Raw genomic sequence first — 23,768 nt, forward strand, 5'->3', positions numbered from 1 at the left:
CCTGCATTTGTTCCCTTAGATTCTTCTGTAACTTAACTTAGTCTCAAAGCACAGAGGACATTGTTATGGGAGTATTTTCTTGTCTATCATTGAGTCAGGACCCTGAACACAAGAGAAAAATGACTTCCGTTTGTGCCAACATTGGGACCTCTTACTAGAGATGAGTTATAGTGACTTCCCCATGTTTAAGGCTAACATTTTGCATGCAGTTCCTCATTCCAGCCTCCACCCTGTAGCGTGTTTGAGTTCAGCCTCTGGAGAACACGTCAGTGATAAAAACCCAAAAGCACCACAGAGAAACCCTGTCTCAAAAAACCAAAAAAAAAAAACAAAAAAAAAGAAAAAAAAAAAAAACAAAACCAAAACCAAAACCAAAAAAAAACCCAAAAGCAACTTTTCTCTTCTTTGTCTACAGACAATGCCATCATGAAGGGATTTCTCTTCAGGGTGGAATTATTGTGCCTGTGCATTGAAGATGAAGGCAATGAAAATTGTTAGGAAGGAGCTACCTGTCTACCATTTTCCTGGCTTAAGAAGATATTCTATAGACAATACTCTTGCCCTGCAGGTTTGCTCTGAAGTTTGGATGTGATCCGGTTTTCAGTTCCTAACTGAGTGCATGTGGCCTTTTAACCACTTCAGTGTCTTGATGCATGAGAAGCATGCGCATGCCGACCCCTCCCCAGGCACACAGACCTCAGAACCTATTAATATGATCGGAATCAGGATAGTTTTAACCTACTTTCTTCCTGGGTTCTCAAATTTCCAATAAAGACCAATTTTCCTTGCATAAATTGTATAATATCTTCATGAAAACATTGCATCTAGAGTTCACCTTTCCTCATATAACCATGCAGGGTAGCCGAATGGTCACATGTTTATCCAGTGCAGGGAACTGCACAGTCATTCGAATATTAATCTTTTGAGTCCTTTACACTCCCTTAAAAAATCTAAAGAGAGGAAACTTCCTTATCTCTGCCAAAGAACAACATTTGAATTCTTATTTTAAGAATACACTGTTCGTTTTGAAAATGAATCTGTTCAAAACACTCCCATGGTGCTTTGGAAGAGAACGACAAAAACATTAGGACCAACAGAATGACTGTCTTTATAAGCCCAGGGATGAGAACAGTCTAAACAAAAGCTAGGGAACTGAGAGCTAGTTAGAAGGAGGCTGGCCCAGCCACTGAGGCCTCTTAGTTCCCTTTTTGCAAAACAGAAAAGTGAATTTCAAGATCAACTTCCCAACATTTGATACGGATATTTAAAAATAATCTGTAATTACAAAATACCAGGGTTTGAGTTTTATGAAAAGCATGACATTGCTAAAACAAACCTTCAGATGCAGTTAATGAAATGAGATCAGTGGCTTTTCCTTAGCAAAGTCACCTGTTGCCAAGCCTGACAACCTGGATTCGACCCCTGGGACCCATCCACAGGGTATAAGAAGGGAGTCAGCTTTAGAGTTGTCCTCTGACTTCCACATCAGAGCTGTGGGAACTGTGACCCCCCTCCTCCCAATAGGAATAAATAATTCTAATAAAAGCAAATGAATGATCTTCTTGGAAGATATATGTGTGTTTTTTTTAGCTTTTATTTCTAGAATACCAGGCATAACATACGTTAATGAGTAAAGGAACAGTGAGGTAGAGGTTAAGGAACAGAGTAGAGTCTGTGCAGTGGCAGGAGACCCCATACTTTCTGTTATAAATTTTATCTCCTCCCTCCCTTCCACACCCATAAGAGAGATTCCTTCAAAGATTTGAAATAAGACATAGATGCTGGGGCAGAGTGAAAAGGGGCTGGGGACATGATGTCCACTTCGGGACTAATCTTCTAGGACCATGGACGCTGTGCTGATTTGGCAGCAGAAGGGAGTTCAGGGGAGCAGTGGGGCTCTTTGACAGATGTTCTCACAGCTGGCTTTGCTTTGGAACTTTGGGGATATGAATATTCTCAATCCACTCATCTCAAATTGGGTCTACTCCAAAGATGTCACTGGCCCCTTCTGAAATGAGGTTAAATCTTGATGCTCAGGTGTACATGTCTTGAGGCAGCTCTTGTCTCTGCAGCGAATGATTTCAGATGTGACCAAAGACTCACACAGTATCAGCACATCTGACCACTGCAGAGAAAGGAAACAAAATGGCTCTCAGCTCGCAGATGACTTGGGGTTTAGCTGCTGTGATACCAGTGTGTGAGAGACCTAATCTATAGCAAGCCTTCCAAGTGGTGTCCTTCAGGAAATGGAATTAGAGTCAGATCCAAGAAGAGCAAGAGACTTAAACCTTTGCTTAGTTTCGGTTACAGCTTCTCTTGCTGTAGTGAGTACTGGCTGCATTTTATTGCTCACAGGACGAATTTTCTTTTCAAAGCCATAGAAGGTCTGAAACAGAAGGCATGTGTCTTTGTTACTGTTCTATTGCTGTGAAAAGACACTACAATCTAGGCAACTTATAAAAGATAGCATTTAGGCTGGGCGGTGGTGATGCACGCCTTTAATCCCAGCACTGGGTGGGGGGGAACGGGGACGACAGAGACAGGTGGACCTCTGTGAGTTCAAGGCCAGCTTGATCCATGGAGCAAGTTCCAGGACAGGTTCCAAAGCTACAGAAAAACCCTGTATTGAAGCCCCTTCCCTCCCAAACAAAACAAAAGATAGCATTTACTTGGGATCTTGTTTACAGTTTCAGAGGGTGAGTCCTTAATCATCTTGGTGGGAAGCAGACAGCAGACAGCCAGACGTGGGGCTGGAGCATTAGCTGATCCACAATCAGGAGGCGGGGCTGGGGGGAGGGAGAAAGGCATGGACTTTGAAACCTCAAATCCCACCTCCAGTGACACACCTTCTCCAATAAGGCTACACCTTCTCATCCTTCCCAAACAGTTCCACCAACTTGGGACCAAGGGTTCCAATATGTGAACCTATGGGGATTATTCTCCTTCAAACCACCACAGCGCGTCTGCTTTAAAGAGACTTTAGCTTCCGTGCTTTGCCATGTGTGCTGCTGCCTCTGTCACAGTGGCTCTCAGATGGTGGAGCTCAAGTTCGCCCCTGAGAACCCTGGCAGTGTCTGGAGGTCACTTCAGTCATCCTAAATGGGAGGAGAGGACCTTGGTAGCTCTTAGTAAGTAGAGGTGGAATGCTGTTCAACACCCACAATTCACAGGACAGACCCCATCCCAAAGAGCCAGCCCCCAAATGTTAATGGTGCTATCTCTGAGAGATTTTCTTTCCTCTTTCTTCCCTTCACTGCCCTTCTTATCTAGTGACAGCAGTGGCTGGCTGAGTTTTGCCATCAGTACTGGGATTAATGGTTGTGATCAGTTTGTCTAAAGTTAGTGTTATATAATAGTCTACATCTATTTAATATTTTATCTTTTAAGAACATAGCCCGTTGTTATCCTTGGTCAGCTCGTGTTTGGCTACTCATGTTGGCGAGACTTTAAGGATGAACACCAATTACCGAATAAGGAGTCCATGAATTTGAAGGAGAATGCGTGGGAGTACACAGGAGGGTTGGGAGGGAGGAAAGGGAAGGGGAGATGGTGTCATTGGATCATAATCTCAAAAGTGAAAGAAGAAATCCTTTTGTATTAAAAAGCTTATTTTCAAGGCAGGTGTGCCTTCCTCAATTGCTCTTACCCCCGTGTTCTCACAGTGTAGTCAGTGAACTCACCTTTCTCTAAAAGAAAAATAATCTTCTATTAAGAAACAATGAAGAAAACAGTTTTAGAGAGCTCCTTTTTTAAATTCTCATTTCATTAGTTCTTTGAGGATTTAGTACAATGCATTTTGATCATATTCACCCCACCCTCTACTCCTCCTTTATGGACCCACCCAACTTTATGTCCACATTTCTCTAACCATCAAGTATAGTTTTTGCTGTCCATATACTTTTAGATGCATGGTCTTTCCTGGCGGATGAAGACCAGGAGTCACACCCTTAAAGAAAACTGCATCTCCCTGTCCCAGTAGCTATTAATTGCTAATTGAAGAAGAACGCTTAAAAGAAATCCCACACTAGCCCAGAATTGAGAAACAGATGGTTATTTATTTAGGAGTAGACTCACAAATCAGAATCCTCTGCTGGAACAGAGATCAGAAACTGAATCCTGCAGTCAGAAAAGAGAGCGGGCGCATGCTCTACATCGGCATAAATAGTACGAGAGGCCACGCCCCAGTGGGCGGGTAATTACTGGCTGTAAGACTTCCTACAGCAGCTAATAGTTCTGTAACTAGGAATAAAATTTCATGTCCACCTTCCCTCTCATGCTGGAAGTTTGTCTGGCTACAGACTGCCCCCAGTGTTGTAGAGAAAGGGTAGGATGCGCTTCCCGGCAGAACTCTGGGACCTTTGTCTTTTGAGCATTTATTTTATTTTATTTTATTTATTTATCAGGAGCTCCTGTGGGCTCCCACCCCCTCCTCCAATCTGAGAGTTAGACTAGCTTCTACAGAGCAGAGGAAATGCCTTCTGCTGACTGAGGTACAGGAGTGGAGTGAGGGGGTGGTGAAGGCGGGGTGAGCCTGACTATGTGCTCAGATTGCTCCACATGTGTTTCTACAACACTGGCGGCTCCATCACCTCCCCGGAAGGAAACGTTTAGGATTAGGGTTCCCGCTCTGATTCTGCTTTTCCTCATCCTCCCACCTGAGCTGAGTTTGGGAGTCTCTCTCCTCTGCCAAACCAACGTTGTTCATCTTCCATCTTTCGGGAATCAGATTTCTAGTTCACTGATACTGTTACCTGTTTATTTTTAAATGCTGGTTGTTACTATTTGTCCCCCAAACTCCTGTTGAAATCCAATGTCCATCATGAGTTGTTTAATAGGTGATTAGCTATTAGATTCAACGCCTTCCATTAGTGCTGGGTTAGTTCGCACAGGAGCACATTAGCAGTCTTGAGTGTGGGATCTCGTAACGTGAGACACCCCTCCCTCTTGCTTTGTCCCTTAGATGTGCTATGCATAACTTGTCCTTCTACTCTTTGCCCCTAGTTGCAGTAGTGTGAGGTTCTCACCAGATTTGGCCACCCCAACTTAGACGTCACAGTTTTCAGAATTGTGAGACAAAATAAACTTCTTTTAGATACTATTAACCAAGCCTCAGGCATTCTGTTGTAAAAGCAGAAAATGGACTAAGGCCCTGAGTAATTATTCTCTTATACACACCCGTGTATGTCTGTGCACAGGAACTCACAGATTCCCCCTATCGTAGTACTGATGAGATACTATGACCAAGGCAATTCTTAGGGAAGAAAGCATCTAACTGGAGGCTTGTATACAGTTTCTGAGGTTTAGTTCATTATCATTATGGCAGGGAGCATTGGCTCAGTAGCCGAGAGAGCTATGCCCTGATTCGTAGGTAGGCTGGGCTAAGCATGGTCTTTTGAAAACCTCAGTGCCTACCCAGTGATGCACTTTCTCCAACAAGACCACACCTCCTGATCCTTCTAATTCTATCAAAGAATTCAAAGCACCACACCTCCCATGAATGCCTGTACATAGAAGCTCACAGACCTCACCCCCAAACCCTACCCTGATATTTCTATAGACTTGGAAAGGAGAGGAGGTAGTCTATGCTCTCAACCCTCTTTCTTGATCACATTTTTGTTTGTTTGTTTGTTTGTTTGTTTTGGTATTCTTCAAAAGATTTAAGTTGTCCTTGGTGGTTCTATAAATTTACCTGCTATTGGTGGTCAGGTCAAGGCATCCTGTTCACTTAAGATGACAGTTCACAGCCTTAAAGGCAAGAGAGATAGAGCTACCTGATCATAATTATTCAGAGTAATGAGGCTTCATTTGGGGGAAAAACAGACACCTGGGGAACTCTGACTTCTGTTTCCTGGTTTTGGAATTGCTTTTCCGCTGGGTACACAGGGGACAGCAGCTGCTTCTTTGGCTCATGTTGTAGACTCTGCAGCACAGTGCCTGCTTGATGGGTGTCTTCTCATTGTCAGCAATAATTGTACAGGGGGAACTCACCAGTCAGCAAGCCGGGTCCACACTCTGCTCCTTTCACACGCTCAGCCTCATTCGCTTTGCTGTTTGCTCCAAACGTCTGTTTCCTCTTCCTGATAATTCATCGTCTGATGAGACAAAAGCAGAAAATATTAGTTATGTGAGACTTTGCATCATATTTAATTTAGTACCAATGAAAATGTTTTCTCTTTAATCCAATAGCTTTCTGGAACTACAGCCTAAGATTGCTGGTGATTTTGTAAACATGCCTGGACAGTTAGATATGCCCAAGCAAGCTAGGGGCTCAGAGGTTTCTGTTAAATTCTTGCCCTGGGTTGAGATGCTGAGCCTGGGGGTTAAACTATAAATCAAGGGGGGAAAGAGGGGAGAGGCATTCAACAACTTTGCCAAATCTAGCCTTAATTTTCTTTCTATTGATTTTTCTGTTATAGTTTTATGTTCTTACATTACTTATAGACCAGCTTTGGTTCTATGCTACCTTATACTTTGATGAAGAGCACAGGGAGTGAAGAGATCATTCAGCTGTCCCATCACTTCCATCGAGAGGAAGACAGTTTACTCTCTGGATTTGCTTTGTTCTGTTTTGCTTTGCTCTTGAGGCAGGATCTCCAGGCTGGCCTTGAACTCTCCATGTAACTGAGGATGTCCCCAAAACTCTTGTCTTTACCTGCCAAGCTCCAGGATTATACTTGTGCCCTAGTGCACTGTTTTATGTACTGCTGGGGATCAACCCCAGGGCTTCATGCACACTAAGCAAGTACCCTGCCAATGGAGCTCTATTCCCCAGGCCTTCTGGTTGGATTTGTATTACATCGCTGTGTATCAGATACTCAGGGTCACGAGTAAGCTGCTACTGTTCATCTCTGTTTGAAGGTCCTGTTTCTAGTTACAGTTAGAGAATAGGTTACACAATATTTAGACTTTGTGTGTGTGTGTGTTTACAACTTAAAGGAATGAGGATAAAAGCCATGAGTTGAGTGTATTCATATTTCTGTTTACCAGATACACCTGCAGGTATAAGACCCAGGAGCCAATGGCAGAGAGGCTCTCAGGTAGACTCAGGTTTGGTTCCCCAGAACAGTTGTTTACATGGAGTTTTGAATGAAGATTTTATGAGAAACCAGCATCTGTGAAGGAATGAGGAAATCTGGGTCAAATGAATGAGAAAATTAGGCTGTAGGCCAAGGAAACTCTTCTAAGTTTCTCTAAGACAAAATGGTGTTTCCTTTCCCCTACCCATTGGGAAGGAATCAATGTGCAAATTAGGTGACCCTTACCTAGCCCTCAGCTGTAAGAGAGACTCTATAATGAGATTGCTGTTGGAAATCCAGAGTGATCAGAACTGCTCTAAGTATCTGTAGGTCTAGATACTCTAGTATCTAAGAACTTGTCTGGCTAATAGGCAGTCTTAAGGTGTCAAGAAGTTCTGGGTATTTTCCTGGGAAAGCAATCTCAAAATTACTTTTGCTTAGTGCATAAATCCACTTTACTAAAGGTCAGAGTTGTGTCTGGATACGAAGTAAATTAAAATATAATAACTTTATTATACTTTTTGTGTATTTTTCTTCGAAGTATTTTCAGTGCTTATTAATATCCAATAAGTGGGTGGAACTCAGCAGTTAAGAGCACTGGCTGCTCTTCCAGAGGGTGAGTTCTGATGTCCAGTATCTACAGCGATTCCCAGCATCTACATGGTGGTTAACTGCCATCTGTAGCTCCTGCCCTAGGGGATCTAACATCCTGTTATGGCTTCTTCTGGCACTAGGCATGCATGTGATACACAGGCATACATGCAGGAAAAAACTTATATGCATAAAATAAGTTAATTAAAAAGAATATCAGAGGCCAGGCAGTGTTGCCACGTGACTTTAATCCCAGCATTAGAAAGGCACAGATAGGTGGATCTCCAAGTTTGAAGCCAGCCTGATCTATAGAGTGAGTTTTGGGAGATCAGGGGCTACACAGAGAAACCCTATCTTGAAAAACCAAAAAAAAAAAAAAAAAGAAAGAAAAAAGAATATCTGATATATTGTAATATCAACAAATTAGCCTTGCGATTTTTCACTAAAATATAAAAATTAGGAAAAGAAATTTAGATTTGTGATTTTTCTGTGATTTTATATAGTCATATACTTTATTGGCACATATATGACTCTATACAAATCCAATTTATTATCTAATTTTAATAACTTTTGATATAGAACACTACTTCCACCTCAAAGGAAATAAGAGGGATATTCCTGAGCCTCTAGAGCTCCTCCTGTCCATCTGTTCTGTGAGTCCGCCATCTGTTCTGAGTCCACCATCCTTTCTCTGAGTCCACCATCCTTTCTGTGAGTCCGCCATCCTTTCTGTGAGTCCGTCATCTGTTCTGTGAGTCCGCCATCCTTTCTCTGAGTCCACCATCTGTTCTGTGAGTCCGCCATCTGTTCTGTGAGTCCGCCATCCTTTCTCTGAGTCCACCATCCTTTCTCTGAGTCCGCCATCCTTTCTGTGAGTCCGCCATCTGTTCTGTGAGTCCACCATCTGTTCTGTGAGTCCGCCATCCTTTCTCTGAGTCCGCCATCTGTTCTGAGTCCGCCATCTGTTCTCTGAGTCCGCCATCCTTTCTGTGAGTCCACCATCTGTTCTCTGAGTCCGCCATCCTTTCTCTGAGTCCGCCATCTGTTCTGTGAGTCCCCCCCATCAATTCTGTGAGTTTCTCATCCATTCTGTGAGTCCCCTACCCATTCTGTGAGTCCCCCATCCATCGTTCGAGTTCACTATTATTCTGTGAGTCCACCAGTCCTCTCCCTCTTTCTGACGGAGTTCTTGGGTGCAGAGAAGAGCATTTTATTCTCATTCTGCCCAGTTCAGCTGCATAGTCTCTTTCAAAGTGGAGACAAAACCAGAGCGCCCTCCTGGAGCTGTAGTCTGTGCTCTGAGTCCCATTACCCGTTTATTTATTTCAGATGAGACATCACCATGAATTTTTAAAATCATGTTTTGAGACAGAAGTTTGCTCTGTATCCCAGGCTAACCTTGACTTTCACCTACTGCTGCTGTCATGCCGTGACCAGGGCTGCAGTTCACGATGACGCGAGAAGCATGGCATGGTGGGAGGATCAGAAGCAGGCTGAGCACGTTTCCTTCCACACAGAGGAGCAGAGTGCTGGAAACACAGCGTGTACTATAATCCAGGCTTCCTCTCCTGCTTTGATGATTTAAAATGACTAAATTTTTATATACTTCTATAATTATTTCTTACTAAATACATTCATTCCAATATCACAAGGGATGCCTCATCTGTTGCCTTTTGAGACATATTTTTATAACCAAAGCAAAGAATGGTCTCACACTCTCCTCTCTTTTCAATAACTTTCATTTCTCATATAACAATTACTGAATATTTTTACAAATGTAATATATACTTAATTGAAGACTGTATCATACTCTAGTTTATACTCACATGTGGTAGAATTATGAACAGTAGTCATATTTTAAAAAATATATTTTTAATTATACATGTGCATCTGTATGTGTGCATGCACATGTGTGTGCTTCCACATGTGAGTGCAAGGGCCTGTGAGAACCAGAGGCATAGGATGCCCCTGGCATTGGTGTTACAGGCAATTATGAACCTTCTAATGTGGGTACCCAACATGGGTGCTAGGTTCTGAACTCAAGTTCTCTGTAAGAGTAACGTGACAGAGAATGGCACCACAAAAAGCCAGCAGGAAGGGTTCTTAAGAACACGGGTCAAGCTGAGAAAGTAATGGCATGGAAAATGAGAGCAATCCGACAGAAAACTTACAGGGGTAAATCAGAGTAAATGAAACTTCTGATGTGAGAGGCAAAGGCTTGCCTGTGCTCCTTAACTGTCCTTAGCCAGAGAGACACATATAGCCAGAGAGACACATATAGCCAGAGAGACACATATAGCCAGAGAGACACATATAGCCAGAGAGACACATATAGCCAGAGAGACACATATAGCCAGAGAGACACATATAGCCAGAGAGATTCTGTTTAAGGTTTCAAACCGAGATGAGAAAGAAAACAGCATCTGGCATTACAGAGAGCAACGTTGTTTTTTCCTCCCATTGACTCAAAAGACAAAAATGAAATGAAAAAAATCTACCATGTGGAAGGAAAACTTCGTATGATTAAAGAATTTATGAAAATTTAGAAAAATATAGGAGAGGCAACAGAGAAATATTGTTAGGAATGCCAGGTTTCAGGATATGAACCAGGAGTGCAGTCTATTTTGGATTTGGAAATAGAAAGGTTACAGCAGAACTCCCTGAAGGGTGTCCTGGCTTATTCACTCAGGAAGTTTTCTCCCTTTCTGTGTCAGGAAATAGATTTCTCACTGTAACTGCTCTCCCCACTCTTTTGACGGACTTCTTGATATATCTGGTAACTACATAAAATGTATTCTGTGCTTTTCGCTTTCCAGCATTTGTTAAGAATGGAACGACAGAGAACAGGGCAGGGCAGTGGGTAGTGAGCACTCTTAAACAAAAGCCTTTATGCTTCCACAGAAGCAGAATTTCATAGAACTCCCCGATGGCCATCTGGTTGCCCAAGAATCTCACAGTCTGGGGGCATCTTATATTAAACGAACTGAGTCACTTTTGTTTTTGTTTTTTTTTTTTGTCTTTTTTTTTATTTTTCTTGCTGATTTTTTTATTAATTAATTAATTTAATTATTAAAGATTTCTGCCTCTTCCCCGCCACCACCTCCCATTCCCTCCCCCTCCCCCAATCAAGTCTTCCTTCCTCCTCAGCCCAAAGAGCAAGCAGGTTTCTCTGCCCTGTGGGAGGTCCAAGGACCACCCACCTCCATCCAGGTCTATTAAGGTGAGCATCCAAACTACCTGGGCTCCCACCAAGCCATTACGTGCAATAGGATCAAGAACCCATTGCCATTGTTCTTCAGTTCTGAGTCACTTTTGACATCATCCAATAGCTGATATTTTTAGTCACCGAACTCTTGTTTAAAGACACTCCATTCTGAGTCTGTGCAATAATTAACTCTTCTTTGAGCTGTCATATCGTACATATAAATAATGCCTGCAAGGAAATTGACTACACAGTTGTGATCTTGGCAGCATGGAGGAATAAAAATCACAGAAAATCTTTCACTGTACCAATCTTCCCATTCTCTTAGGTGAAACACATTTGTGCTACCTCAGTCATCGCCATCATCGGTAGATCGTGCTACTGGAATGTTTTCTCTATCTTCAGTCTTGTCTTGGTCTTATTTTCTGCATAGTTCTCTACTTCTGTTTTGCAGCACAACCTTCAGAAAAAATAAAGATCTTGTCATAGTTATGTTTTTGATAACTTGACACAAACATTTGAGAAATTGCCTACATCAGACTGGCCCATTGTCATGTGTTGGGGCGGTTTGTAATTTACTATTTTATGTAGGAGGGCACAGCCTACTATGGGTGGTACCATCCCTATGCGGTATGGCCTCGCTGTATAAGAGAGGTGGCTGAGCAAGCCAGAGAGGTAAGCCTGCAGTGCTCCACTGTGGCTCCCCTTTCAAGGTCCTGCGTTGGTTTTTCTTCCATGATGGACTGTGAAATGAAACCAATCTCTTTCTTCCCCAAGTTGGTTTTGGTCAGTGTTTTATCTCAGTAACAGAAAGCAAATCTAGGACGTTATTGTCTTTAGTTATAATGGGAAATATATCTGTGCTTTTTTTTTCTTCCTTCATGTATTTGCCTCTTTAAAAGCTTAATAAAAATTACATGTGTGGGCGGTGGTGGCGCACGCCTTTAATCCTAGCACTCGGGAGGCAGAGGCAGGTGGATCTCTGAGTTTGAGGCCAGCCTGGTCTACAAGAGCTAGTTCCAGGACCATCCCTATGCAGTAGGCACCAAGTACAGAGAAACCTTGTCTTGAAAAAAAAAAACCAAACAAACAAAAGAAATTACATGTGATAATTTTGGTTGGACCAGGAAGAAATAAAATCTAATTTTGAGACCAACTATAATCACACCCTCATAAGTTCAGCAGTGACAAAATCCACCAATTTGTACCATTGCTTCTGCGGGACTGAAGACCTGCAGTGTGAGCTGGGAGGTGGGGTGAGTGCTCTATTTGCAGGGGGCCAGGGAACTCTCAACTTTGTGTTCCCTGTCATTCTCAGGATCTAGTTTTGCCAGAACCTCCCACCATTACAATCCTCAGATTCATTTGGGTTTACTTATATTTTATTTATCTTGGATACTGGTTGAAAACTGTAATTTGTCTTGTTTTCTTATCAGCCACACTATTAGCAAGGCTGAAGATTTCTGAAAGGCCGAGATTCAGGGCCAATGGCTGCCTAGTCCAATAGCAGGTGAGCAAAACTTCAGTAGTTCTGAAGACAACCAGGCTGGAGCTAAAGCCCTCTGTGAGGGAACTGGGTGTGTTGTGAACATTTGCAAAAAGCCAGAGCTGAGGTAGTTTTCCTCTCCTCCCTTCACCTGACAAGATTTAAGGCTGATAACCCATCCCTAACATATTTACCTTTCATTTGCAGAAGGCTTTTTATTTTCCACTTAAATCAAAAACTGAGCTCATGATGTGGGCTTGTGATAAGCATGCTGTAAGCAAACAGTTGTAAAATGAAGATGCATTGAGTTGAGATGAATCTGACTGCATTTTATAAGCCCCATGAAGCCTTTCAGCATGAATCATCGCCGTAGAGTAAGGCATCAAGATGAAGAGTCTCCCTAGATTTTCAGAAGTGTGGTACTTTGTATGCTTAAGGTCACAGAGACAAGGGACTTAGCGTAAGAGTGTTTCCCTGTAAATCAATGAAGCTGAAACATATATACATATGTATACACACATATACGTGGGAGCTAAAGTAGAGAATAAACTATGAGAAGTCTAAGGGGAGAAGGAAGGGGAAATAAGAGAGGGCAGTGGGGTCCATGGGCAGGAAGCAGGAAGAAGGGATGTTGGAGACAGCTGTGGGGAGGGTGGCAGGGGAGGGCAAATGAGCACCAAGTGTAATCACACGCACATGTGAAAGTGCCGCAGTAGAGCCCATTACCCCAAACCATGTAAACTCCCCATTTACCCTGGAGTTTGTTAAGTCTAACCTAGCTTTCAGGTCTTTGTTGACACAGCAATGGTTGAGAAACTCATTATGTATCTCTCTAAGAAGAGTTTTTTCTTAATTATTCCTCTTGTGGATGGGATATTTCATATATTTTTTTACAAGACTATGTTCATGTCAATCCATGGTCCAACTGCTGAAATTCATAAGATAGACATTTTTCATTCTTAAGACTCTGGGCTAGTGAAAAAAAAACAGTTGGGTTTGGGAATACTTTTCTACACTTTTTGGCAGCTTTCTGGGTGCTAGTGAGGTTGTGGAGTGCGGTCAGGCACTTATCATCTATTGTCCAGCCTGTGGCACACATTGGTACCATTTAAGGCAATAATTGCCAAGAAGAAGTGTTAGGTAGCTAGGAAGAAGAAAGAAAATCTGTTTTGGGGGCACAAGATGGCTAAGTGGGTAAAGACTCTAGCCACACAAACCTGGTGACCTATGTTTGATCCTTGGAGCCTGTGTAGAAGGTGAGCTGTGGAAATACACATCTATACCCCTCCTGTGGGGAGATGAGAGGTGGCGACAGGGGAATTGTCTAGACGCCTGCTGGTTAGCTTGTGTGGACGGTGAAGCACAGCCGCAGAACCTCCACAGAGCGGAAGGTGAGAGCCACCTCTGGACAGCTGACCTCTGATCTCACAGGAATGGCTGAACACACACATCTGAGCACACACAACACAACATACACGTAACACAATGAATGAACAAAACATTAAAGAAAATCCCTTTTTAAGACAATTTCAACCTTTGGTTTTCTCTTTTTAGGCAGGCTTTTTCCTCTGAAGTCCAAGCTGGCCTCAAACTTAAAATCCTGCCTCGGCCTCCCGTGTTCTGGAATTGCAGGTGTGCACCACAACGCCTACTGAATTTAATTTTGCATTTAGTGCTGGAGTGAGGAAAAATTAACCTTTTTACCTTCCTTACCATTGTGTAATATGTGTTGTGACCTGAAACAAAGACTGGATTTTCCTCCTATTAAGCTGTATCCCTACAGTGTTAAGAGAAAAGAGGGGAGACGAGCTTCTTGTTTGCCGTCTTTCTTTCTTTTCTTGCCTGAGGCCAAGTTTCCATCTAAATGAATGACCATGAGGGTTAGGCCCATGCAACAGTAGCTCCATTAAAGGGAACTGTGAGCGGTAGTAGCTAGCATTGCTCTGCAGTGGGGTGACTGAAGGGTTTCCTGAAAACGCCTCAAGACTGCATGCCAGCCCTCAATGACCATTCTGAAGTGCACGTAACTGCTCTCTCTCCAGCTCGTGACCTGACACATTCTGTCATATACTCACTGTCCTCTACCACGTGGCGTTCCACCACCAGGGAGAAGGGCTGCTACCGATTGCTTTGGGCATCTTGCTTTCGTTGAGTCTAGAATTCCAGGTGATATCCATGGACCACGTAGCACTGAGTTGTTCCCCATCAAGCATGTCACTTTCCTCCTGTAGGTGGAACAAATGACCATACATTCAGAGAGGGAATCAGCATGGATTTGTTATTTCACAGGCTGAGAGGTCAGAGTTCTGAAGTTTCATAAGCTATGATGAGAGTGTTCACATAGCTAGGTTCTTTCCGGGGTCTCTTGGGGAACAGTCTATTTTCTTACATTTGCTAGCTTTGAGAGGCAGCTATTCTTTAGCTGTGTTGGAATATTCAGGGCCTGCTGTGGTCGGATAGCGGAGTTCTGGTGGAGACCTATTTCCCTGGCTGTTACTCATTGTGTTCTTTGTGTGAGCCCCACAGTGTCTCTATTCCATCTTGACTTAAGGTCAGAGATTCAAGCCTGTTCTTGTTTCTCAAGGCCAATTAACAGGATGTTTGGCCAAAGGCACAGTCTCTAGATATCTTGCTCCTTGATGCCAAATAACAGGATGTTTGGCAAAAGGCGTGGTTACTAGATGTTTTGAGAATTAAGGAGGTGAATATGCTTATTTGTTCTTTGAGCCATGGTAAGGAAGTCTGTTGACCTCCCCTTTTTGCTTTGGGTATAAACGGGGTATGAGAAATAAATTTGGGGCTGCTGCAGTATTTATTGACAGCCCTCCCCATTTTATCTTTTGTCTTTCCTCTCTCTCTCTCTCTCTCTCTCTCTCTCTCTCTCTCTCTCTCTCTCTCAATTCTCACTCCCTATTCAGGTACCATTTGGCAGGTCTGCTGGTCCCGACAATTCTGCTGGTGTCTTGGCACCTGGGTTTTGGGATGACTAAAGGTGCTAATTTTTGGATTTGTCTTTGTTGGGTGGATGTTTTCTTGTTTGGTTTCTGTTTCCTCTCTGGATTTTTGGGGAATGTGGCAGCTGTGTGATGCCTATTTTCTTGGCTTGATCAGCTGATGTGTTGATAGGGAAAACCTGCTGGTGTTGGAGGCTTGTAGTGAGGAGCTGCGGGCTGCGTTCCCACCCGGCTCCTGCATGGCTAGCTTATGCCCTGAAATAATTACACGGAAACTGTATTCTTTTAAACACTGCCTGGCCCATTGGTTCCAGCCTCTTATTGGCTAACTCTCACATCTTGCTTTAACCCATTTTTAATAATCTGTGTAGTACCACAAGGTGTGGCTTACCAGGAAAGATCTTAACCTGCATTTGCGTCAGGTGGGAGAATCATGGTGACTCCCTGACTCGGCTTCTTTCTCCCAGCATTCTGTTCTGTTTACTCCACCCACCTAAGGGTTGGCCTATCAAATGGGCCTAGGCAGTTTCTTTATTAATTAACCAATGAAAGCAACAGATTAGAAAGAAATCACTCCCACATCAGAGGCTTGGATACTGGAATGAGTTGGGGGAGAAAAGGTTTGAGTTGAGTGTCTTTGTGATTCCTTGGGGATGGGGACAAAAAGGAAGGGGAGACCATAGCCGATTTATAACTACAGAGATGGGGATGAAACTGGGGGAGGGGAGGTTGGATCTCAGGAGCAGAAGGAGGTGTTTGTGTGTGTGTGTGTGTGTGTGTGCGTGTGTGTGTGTGTGTGCATGGGGCCTCTGAGACTTCTTTGAAGAATAATTTGTAGGGAGATTACCTGTGTTTGACTCTAAGATTTTTTACTTAACAATTCATGTGCTTTGGATTGTTTTAGCACTGTTCACTAATGTGGGTTACCTCTGTTCAAACACCTTTTAAAATGTAAAATTTTGTTTTTAATTAGTTTACAAGCAATCAGGGTTTCATCAGGTTTCCTTATGAGTATCCCCTTAGTTCTGGTTGATCTACCCCTGCCCCTCCTTTCCTTTTCCACCTGTCCCCATATCTGCTTAAATCTTCTTTAGCTTCCAGAGTTCTCTCTGTTCTTTCATATGATGTGCATTTTACTGTCCTCCCTCATTACAGTTTCTTCTTGGATTGCAAGAGCACAGGTTTCCAAGTTGCTTCCCCATATACACTTCATTTTGGTTAAGGCTTTTGATTCAAGGAGCTCTGTTCTCAATACGACTCACCTCTGGAAACTGTAAAAAAAAAACAAAAACAAACAAATATCCGATTTTTGTGTTCGAGTGCAGTTTTTAATCCATCAGGATTTTAGTAATAAAAAATCATGTTCAATTTTATTATGAAGCTCCGTTCTTTTTTTCTTTTTATGTCTCACTCAGTTGCTTTTTCTTGGGTGGGATGTATTTCATTGCCCCTGGCTTTGGGTTTTCCAGCATAATTTTCCTGAATCAGTAGCATGTGACTGGAGATAAAAGGATGTCAGTTCTGTGCCCAGGCTTCAGGGACCTGAATCCATGTCTTGGATTATGCACCGGTTCAAGGAAGATGAGAAGTGTGAGGAACAGACTGAAGTCTCCTGAAGCAGAGCCACCCACTCACACCCAGCTGTGACCATCAGATTGCTGACTGGAAAGGAGAAATGTCAACAACACTGATTATCCGGAGTGTGCTGTGTCAGGAATGTATTCAATAATAACGCAGCCTACAGCAAGGAGCAGGGCCAGTTCTCTTGCTCTCAGATCCTTGGGTCCGGCTCACCCACACTCACACCACCAGGGCCAGCTGACTGTCTTGCCCAGGCAAGGTGCAGGACCCTCTCTCTAGATTGCTGTCGCAGGCTTATGAGGGGACAGGCAGGGTCAGCTCTTCTGTTCCAATCCCCTCAGGGCTGGTTCACCTGTGTCCTGACCACAGGTCTAGCCTAGTGTGCCGCCCTGGCATGGTGCAGGGTCGACTCTCCTGCACCTGGTGCTGCAGCTGGTGAGTGACAAGGCTGGTTGACCACGCCCCCGGGGGGGGGCAGCTCTCTTGCCTGCTGCTGGTAGTCAGAGGCTGGAGGGGGAGGGCACCTTTTCCTCAGCTAAACCGCCATATGGAAGATGGAAGGACATCAGCTCTGTTGATTTTATGCCCTCAGCTCTGGCTCACCTCTGTCCCTGACAACAGGTTCCGGTCTAGTGTGCTGTCCAGGTGAGGTACAGGCTCCTGTAAGTGGGGGTCATCTTTCCTGATTACAGGGGCGGCTCTCCTGCTGCAGGATCCAGCAAGGGGCGGAGCCTGCTATCGCAGGATCACCGAGGGGTGGGATCAGCTCAGCATAGCCCTCGGATTTCAACATAGTTTGTTCCTATGACCCCTGTGGGGATTTAGGCCATGGACATCAGCACAGACCCCAGCCACAGAAGGACAGCGGACCCTGAGCCAGGGCTCAGGCATCACCGTGGCCCTGCTGGTAGCACAGTCCATCCAGATTATTACCGCCCTGGTAGCCCTGGTAGTTGCATGAGTCTCGAACACCCTGACCGTTTCACAGGCATCCACGTGGGCCTCTGTGGTGATGGAGGCTATGAACATCAACTCAGACTCTGGTTGCTATGGAGCAGCAGACCCAGAATGGTCCTCAGGCTACAGCCCTGCCCTGGATGACATCACCCTCAGTGATGATGCAAGCCACTCAGGTCAGCCACCCAGACACCCACATGACCACAGATTGTGACCTAGACCCCAGGCATCTGTGTGGCCTCTGGTGGCAACATCAGCCACCAGACATGAACACAGACATTGGCTGTGGCAGGACCGTGGACCCAAACAAGGTCCTAGGCCATAACCAGGACTCAGATGTCACCATGCCCACAGGTGGCAGCATAGGCTGTCCGGTCCAGCTTGGCCCTTGTAGCACTGTGGCCCTCGGAAACCAATGTGGCTCCAGGTGGCTGCCCAGACTTCTGGCATTGGCATGGAATTTAATGACATCAGGAGCCACGGACATTAATTCAGACCCCGACTGCTGTAGGGCCACGGACCCACACATGACCCTCAGCAGCAGCTCTGAACTGGGTGACACCATGGCCCCAGGTGACAGTGCCAGCCGCTCAGCTCGGAATGGTCCTAGCTGTGGCATAGCCCTCAGAGACTAACATGGGCCATGGGACATCCACATAGACCCCAGGTGTGGTGGGACAACAGACCCAGGCAAGGTCTTCAGCAGTAGCCCAGACCCGGATGTCACTGTGGCCCCAGGTGGAAGTGCAGGCGACTCAGGTAGGTACGACCCCCAGGGCAGCCTGGCCCTCAGACGCCAACCTCGGACACCTGACTCCAGCAGCACAGCCCTCTGTGGTGATGGGAGCCCCCGACGCCATCTCACGCCCCCTCATCTGCTTCAGGGCCTTAGACCAAGATTGGCTCTTGCCGATTGTCCAGGCCTGGAAATGACCCTGAACATAGGTGGTTAGTGGGCCATTTACATTAGCCTGTTCTTCACCTCCCTCATCCATTCAGATCTGCCTCTCTCCCTAGCCCACGAACCACTCCACTTCTCTCTCTCTTCCCCCTCCACACCCTGGACCCACTCACCACAGTGGTGTCTGACTGCCTGGCACCCTAGGCGGTGGGTGACACTTGGTTAAGACCTGCCCCTGCCAGCCACATGGCTTGGTGGTGAGCTGTGGCTTTTTCTGTGTTGTGGCCTGGAGCTCTTGTTTTGAAGCAGGATTTCTCTGTGTAGCTCTGACAGTCCTGGAACTCATTCTGTATACCAGGCTGGCCTCCACCTCAGAGATCTGCCTGCCTCTACCTGCTGAGTGCTGGGATTTAAGGCATGTATACCATTTTCTGGCTGTGGTATGGTTTTAAAATGCCCACCTGCACATGTGCTCCCCATCCCCGCAAAGCTGGCGAGGACTGTGAGGTTGTTCCTCACCATGGAAACCAATTAATAGTATAAGTGACCCTGGAAATATGTTGGGAAATGAAATCTCTGGGCATGGCATGTTTCTTGTTTTTCCCAGCACTTTGGCTAATTAATTCCTTTGGAGGTGATGCCAGTCTTGGGATCTTATCCACTCTCTTCTGGACCATCTGATAGCAGCTTTGATTTCTGGAGTCTGAGTCTCTTAGATGTTGCCTTCTAAACCCCCATGAGTTTCTCTTTATCGCTTCAGTCCAGGAGCAACAGCTGCTAACTGACTTGCATGTCGAGGGACTTGGCATTTACTTCCTGTGGGATGAGAGTTCATGACCCTCATCTACTTCAGGTGATGCCGTTCATTATATATGCATTCTAAAGAGTTTTTGTTTACAGCCCAAAGTCAGCAACAGCCTGTTCTATGTCTTCAAGAATCAAACTGACCCAGGCTTCCTACACAACAGACTGTTTATTTTCAGCACACAAGGGGTTCATGTTGGAAAGTGAAATTCACCAGGATCTGTGGCTCCCATCAGTTCCTGCTGATTTTCTTGCCTCTTTGATGCTCCATGCAATTTCTCTGGCATCTCTGGTTTACACAGAGAATTCCACTGTTTTGTCTTTCTGTCTGGCACCAAGTAGCCGTTAACCTAAACCCCCAGGGAACAGCAAAAGTGAAAGTACCTGCCATAACCTTCAGCATGTTTTAAGGCAGCGTCTCCCAAGCAGGTGGCCAGTTTAACCAAGAATGGGCAAAAGAGCAGGATGACAAGGGACAGATCCAGGACTTCCAATCCCCACACGCTCCTAAGATCACTGCTCAAGTGACGAGGACTCTGCCCACCTTAGAGAACGGTGTGAAGGGGCCTGCTGACACCTCTGCTGGTTTGGTGGCTCTATTCTTCCCTGCCCCTCTGGCCGTGGTCCCTAGATCTGTAGAGTGTTTGACCACTTTTACTGGCTGCTACAAGCCTATGTCTTCTGACGGAGCACCATGACATCTTCATTTGGGTATTTATTGCAGCATCTTTTATCTCCTTTAGCTAGTGACCATGATAATACCTAAGAATTGATGGGGTCTTCTTAAACTTTTATTTCCTGAGGCTAAGAGCCAAATATATTATCAGGATGGCTATTATGGGTAACCAAAGCAAGCACTTAATTAATTAATTTTTTTTTTGCTTGTAGCATGTTTAAAGAACAATTTGAAAGGAATTTTGGATATATAAAAGTGAAGGACATAGTCATAATCTAGTAAACAATAAAAAATTCCAATAGTTAAAAGTTTAAAACAGCAAAAAGAAAATTTTAAGATATTCTCAGGTGAAATCAGTGGTGGTAGTATTTACGACAGTGGATCTGAACTCTTGTTGAAGGGAGAGACAGACTCTGAAAGTCTAAGGGGAATGCTTTAGAGAGACCAACAAACGAAAGATCCCTAGTTTAGTGTGCCCAGTAGTCTGAGGAGTAATTAGGGGTCCAGAAAAGAATTGGGGCCGCAAGGAAAGGAGAACAGGTGGAGTGGGGCTCGAGACACGACCCTGGACCAGACAGTATGGCCACCTTTTCAGAATTATAGTGTTGTGAGCCGCCTTTGGTGGGGAATAACAATATCTGATGTACATTTTAAAAACGTTGTCATGGCTATCTTGCAGAGAACAGATTGTACTTTTGAATTAATCCCCTGCTGTTTGTATAAAGAAACCCCAGGCAAGCTGATATGCTCACAGGCTTGCAAATACTAATTAAGATCTAGGAACTGAATGGGCTAAGTTCCATTTTTCTCTTACTATGAAATTTTATAGATTGTCATCCCAAGGTGAAGGCAGATTTACTGACATCTAATAACTAAACCATGACAATTCCATTAGGGAAACTTGATAGCATCTTCATAATAGCTAGAATTTTTTAAACAGAAAGGGCAAAATGACATTGTATGTCCCATCTACAGACTGCCCCAAACCCCATTCCGTTACCATCTGAAAACACTTTGTTGGTTCTCTTGTTTTGGAGGGTCTCATAGTCAAGTCAAGTTCAGTCCTCGTTAGCCATCAAAGCCATAATCTGTCCAGTGGGTCACGGGAAATATGCAGCAAAGGCCTTAGGAAGAAGGAGGACTTTCATAGCATCTGCCAAAGTTGTTTATGATGCAGTTCAAGTAACGACATGGCTGTGGTGAGAACTGAGCAGCTGGAGAGGGTCTTGACTAAGTGTTGGGTGAAGAATTAGCTTCATTTTGTTGAATAAGTAAGTGTGCTTTGTCAAAGTAGAAGGGCCTTATGAAAAACAAGTTCTTTCTTGCTGCTGCTGCTAGTGTGTGTTTGTGTGTTTGTGTGTGTGTGTGTGTGTGTGTGTGTAACTTTCAAGGGATGCCAAGTAACATTTGGGACAGACATGATTTTCTTTTGTACAAATCGCTAAAGGAAGAGTCCCAATACCCCCAGAGCTGGGGTACTTTATTAAAATCAAGGCACGAAGATTGGGGACAACTAGGCTCTGCAGACTGTTGATGTATCAATTATTTTAGATGGGTCTTTTCTTTTTCCTCTTTTCCTTTCTTTTTGAAGACAGTTTCATTGTTTACTCAGTCTGACTTTGAACTCACGATCGTTCTGACTCAGTTTCTCTAGGACTGGAATCACAGGTACATGCTACCCTTTTTGGCTTATGGTCAAGTTTCATTACATACTTTTGAGCTTGAATTAGATTGCATTTGGCAGAGTTTCCGAAGGGGCGGTGTAAGCGCGAAAAGAATGATTGTTCTCGGGTGACTTCGGAGTTGTGCTTCAACTCTGAGATCCAATGAGTAGAGGATAGAATCTCGGCTTTCAGAGTGACGTTCCCTTCCACTGAAGACGTCTCTAAGCACTTTTTAATGATCACCTTGTTCGTTCAACCACATTGCCGGCTTTTACCCCTCCATTAAACACAATGAGAAAATAAAGTGGCAAGCGCTTTATCCTCTTGAGTAATGGAGTAGGGCCTTGTGCATTCCTTGCTCTCAGTAGCTGAAGTCCGATAGCTTCCGGTCCAGAAGCTGTCTTCACTGATTTGCCTCCACACTGCCTCTTCCAGTCAAATTTCCCAGCTGACTGTGGATGCCCTGAAACACTCACACACTCCCTAATTTTTTAATAATTTCCTCACCAGCTCCAAGCTGCAAACTGCCATCCCTTCGCAAAAGATTAAATATCGAGCACATGTTTGTTCATCCAGCTGTAAGCAGAGAACCTCAGACTCTCAGTTCTGTGGTGTCTTTTATAGAAGATTGAATTTCGTCATTGGAGGTTTAATTAAACCTTTTATATTTGTTTTCTAATTTTGACCCGCAGCACATTTGAAAAGTTTTATATCAGGGAGCTTAATTAAATCTCCCCTGTGAAGTGAATTTTACTTTTAACTCAGAGCTGACACTGACTTCAAGTCCCTCTGGGAAAGGTATTTGTCTCTTTTTTAAGTTGGGCGTTGTGCTGTGTCGACCCTGCGGTAGGGATTGCTGTTTCTGTTACACTGCAACAGCTTTTCTTGATTGATTTAAATATTCCTGTACCAGGGCTCACTCTTGTATTTGATACCAATAAATTACTTATGTGGGATGTTAAACTGCCTCCTAGGTACAGACATGGGTTCTACAAAGCTTGGGCGCAGAGGAGGATGAAAACTTGTGCTGGAGTTCAGTTGACTGATTATCGGGAGAATGAAAATCCATGAATGGGGAGCATTTGGGGAACAATTTCCATAGAGAGAGTCAAGAAGTTGATGGAAAGAAGATTGCCCTTCTTTGTTAGAATACTTTCTGTTTAAGACGTCACAAAGAAATGCAGAGGGCACACAGAGGTGAAAGCCGGTGTTCCCTGAAGTATGCATTACACATGCAAAGCCAAAAGCCTTTCAACAAGATTAATATGTGTTATTCATGGCACTCCTGGCAAAGGCCCACAGGGCGAAGAGCACAGGAACAAGGCTGCAAAGTCCTCTGAGGTCTTCAGATGTGTGTGTGGTGCAGCTGGCCACAGGGCGTACTCCTGGTCTTCTGCAGCACGAGACAAAGTGAAGAGGGTCAAGTCTAAAACAAATCATTTCTAGGCAGATCTGAGGCTCATTAAATAAATTTCTAGCTTATCAGATAAGACCCTTCCTTCCTTCCTTCCTTCCTTCCTTCCTTCCTTCCTTCCTTCCTTCCTTCCTTCTCTCTTTCTTTTTCTTTGTTTCTTTCTCTTTCCCTTCCCCTCTCTCCTTCTTTCCTCCATCCCTCCCTTTCTTTCCTCTTTCTCTCTTTTCCTTCTTCCCTTCATCCCTCCTTTCTCTCTCCCTCCTTACCTCCCTCCCTTCTTTTCTTCTTCCCTCCCTCCTTCCTGTTTGCTGATGAGTATTAAACTGGGGCTCACACAAGCTAGGCTCATGCTCTACCACTGTGCCCCAGCCCCAGTTCCAGGAAAGCTTTCTTCAGAGGTATAAACACTATAAACCCCGGAACAGCCCAAAGTCAGAAACACCAGCAAAGAGTACAGTGACTTTCTTGCTATTCTTATCAGTGGTTGTTGACTAGCATGAAATCCATAATTTTATGGAATGA

This window comes from Chionomys nivalis, chromosome 15 (genome assembly GCF_950005125.1).
Source record: "Chionomys nivalis chromosome 15, mChiNiv1.1, whole genome shotgun sequence".
Lineage (NCBI taxonomy): Eukaryota > Metazoa > Chordata > Mammalia > Rodentia > Cricetidae > Chionomys > Chionomys nivalis.